Genomic DNA, 3,169 nt, shown 5'->3' on the forward strand with positions numbered 1-3,169 from the left:
GCATATTAAAGGTTATTATTCATTGAGGAATTTTCTTTTCATGTTCTGTGGCAAGTTGGTGAATATTCAAAGAAAGAAATTAATGCTAGGCTGATCACACTTAAAATTTCTCCTATGTTATCAGTCCTCGTATTAATCTCCTTTTAATTATAGATATAACTAATGTGTTGTAATATAGAATGGATTATGTTATATTTTTATGCATATACAATTATATATAATTGGCTATTATAGATATAAGTGAGATATATAGAACTCAGTCCAGAAAAGAAATAAACAAAAATTATTTTATTGCTACCAGTCTCCAGCTTTTGACTTTCTGAGCAAATAGCCCTTCTCTAGAAGGTCTTTTAAAATAAATCTGCAAGAATAATGAGGAATAGAACAGGTTACAGAGAGAGCTTCATTTTTATTTTATTTTGGTTATTATCCAAATAAACACTCTTGGAGTTCAGCCCAGCTGGAGCCCTGCAGCAGGATTTATAAAATTCTGACAATGCTGACTTCAACCAGGGTTTCTGCTTCTCATTTTTGCAGAGCTTGGGAGCTGATCTTCAGTTTGAACTGCAAATCCTGGAACCTTCAGCCCTCAGTTCAGCACCTCTGCGTGACAGGGCTGGTGTGTTCAGCTGATCCTCCTGTCAGACAGACCATGAGAGGTTTCATAAGAAATATTTTGCAGTCAATGTACTGCCATTTACTTACAAATAGCCATTTCATCCTAAATGTATACTATTGCTTTTACTCAGAAAAGATGAAACAAAATCAAAGCATATTAAAACCTTCTGTGACTTCCTTCAAGCAGAAGTAAAATGACCTTTCTTCACTAGCTAAAGGGGGATTAAGATACAGTTACCCAATACCACTTTACATTTGAATTAAGGCATCCATGCAAAGTTTTAATGCTCTCTAGCAAATGCGTGACGGTTAATTTCTTTTACATCTCCTGAATGTCCTGTGCCTTTTTGATGTTAATTGCTTGTTCCCCCTTTACAAACCTCTTAAAAATTTTCATTATTTACCAAGTTACTTAAATGTGTAGTTAATTTAAAGCACATAAACACATCCATTGACACTTCACTTGCCCCTTGGGTTAAACATCTACTTTCTGAATTGTAGCCTAAAAGTGAGTCTGTTCGCTCACAAAGGGTGTTTTGGGAATGCCATAGTTCTGCAAGGTGCTGATCACTCTGCTCTTCTTATGATAAAAAGACCAATAGCGAATTCTCAAAATTTCTTACAAGTTCTCAGCACCTTCCAGGAACAAATCTACCCTCTATCAGTCAGAAAAATCAAGGTCTGATTTACCTGTGTCTACCTGCCTTCACAAGTTAAGTAATTTTGTGCTCACAAATTACTGACCTGAATTTATGTGCCTAAAGTGATTGTGAGCACAAATATTAGCTCTTATCTAATCATCCAAAGAGTAAATTTGCACCTGTTATGAATTATGCATGCAGAAATTCAAACTCAATTATTTGTATATGCAAAGTTGAATACACAAAAAGCCCATTTCTTAAAATCTAGGACAAGATGTTAAACCCACTGTATTTCTTACACCAAGTACCAGCTTGTCAGAATATTGAATATTTTATGTCTGGGTAAATGCATATGCATAAAAGTAGCAAAATATGGATTAATACAAGATTGTTCATATAAGAACAGGATAATGTTTCTTGCCTGAATTCGGAACATTTTGTATGCATTTAGTAAACTTACTCAAAGAGGACAACAAACTGTCATTAGCATAATTTTTGTATTTGTTTATGTAAATTACTGTGTTTAAAAATAAGACTTTTGAAATGTCAGTTCAATCAAAGCATAAGGAAAAGAGTCAGAAATATTTTAAAAAGTAAAATGGTGAAAAGAAATAGAAAAAGTCCCTGAATTATGATAACAAATATTTCCAAAAGAAATACCATTGGCTGAGATGAGCTGAGATCTTCTGTCTTGTTTCCATTGGTCTGCCTGCTACTGCAAATGAACAGTTATAACTGTATGAAACTAGGAAATATTTTTTCCATCATTTCTTTGGTAAGGATGACTGCTATTGAGGTAAGTCAGAAAAATGCCTATTAGCAGGTAAGACAAGGGAAAAGAATCAACTAAAAGCTCATTTTCTGACAGGAGAGATCAAGAGGGGAAAAGAATAGAGCAAGCAGAGGAGGTGGAGAGACTTACCAGATATCCTACACAGCCCATCCAAAAGAAAGTTATTCTAAGAACCAAAAAAACTAAGCAAACAGGGATTCCACATTTCTCGAGCTGCATAGTTTAATCTTCGATGTTGTCTTTGCATCCTGTTCAGCTCCCTGCTATAAGTTTACAGCAAGAGCCTGCTAGTGTAAATGATGTGATGGGATTTTAGTAGTGAGAATGAATCTGGCCATTCAGTCTGTGTTAAAGACTAAGTGAAAAACAGTCTCAAGATAACAACTACCTTCTTTATATTCAGTATGGTAATAGCATTTTGACTTCAGACATGAGAGGCATAGCTGAACAAACATGACCCAGATTCACACTTGCCTGTGCTATGAATTTTGTTTTCCTTGTTGCACAGTGAGCAATCTAAGCTGTTTTAAAAGACCTACTTACAGTGACTCAAAAATATAGTTGAAAATATTCCAATACCATTTTCTTTCATTATTTGCAGACAAATTACCACCAGAAAAAGTAGTAATTATTTTAAATTTTGAACCAGCATAACCTTTAAAACTAAAATATGAAAAAGGATTTATTTTCTTCATATCCTCCCAAATAGTTGTCTGTTTACTGTAAGGACATCTAAGAACTTCAAGTCTAAACAGGAGAGGAAGAATTTAGTCTGTGCTATTTTAAGTTCAGAGAAATCTTTAGGCAAAGCAAAACATCCTAGTAATCACCACAGATGAAACAGAAGTGCTTCAAAGAAGTAAATTTGCAATTTTGAGTCTCTTTTTCGTTTAAGAAAATGTCCTGAAAGTCCTTGAATTTTGACAGTCTTGCATCAGCTAGCTGCCTGCAGCATTCCCCTGCGGCTGCTCTTCAGATACTCCCAGGTTGGGATCTATAGTAACACTGCTTCATATCACAAGTGCAAACAGCTTTTCTTGCATATTTATCTCGTTGCTATCTTGGAAACTGTATGCACAGCACAATAGCTTTTCAAATATTGATGGTATATTCAGTT

The 3,169-nt window shown here is 34.7% G+C and overlaps 1 long non-coding RNA gene across 1 annotated transcript; it reads right to left on the minus strand.

The window, feature by feature from the left end:
- Nucleotides 1-397: 397 nt before the first annotated feature.
- Nucleotides 398-2,456, minus strand: LOC104692783. Its single transcript, XR_752403.3, has 2 exons — nt 2,182-2,456; nt 398-638 (listed from the first exon to the last, which is right to left on the minus strand). It is a non-coding gene; the product is annotated as an uncharacterized LOC104692783 (long non-coding RNA).
- Between the last annotated feature and the right edge of the window lie 713 nt (nt 2,457-3,169).

The sequence above is a fragment of the Corvus cornix genome, chromosome 2 (genome assembly GCF_000738735.6).
Source record: "Corvus cornix cornix isolate S_Up_H32 chromosome 2, ASM73873v5, whole genome shotgun sequence".
In the NCBI taxonomy this organism is placed as follows: domain Eukaryota; kingdom Metazoa; phylum Chordata; class Aves; order Passeriformes; family Corvidae; genus Corvus; species Corvus cornix.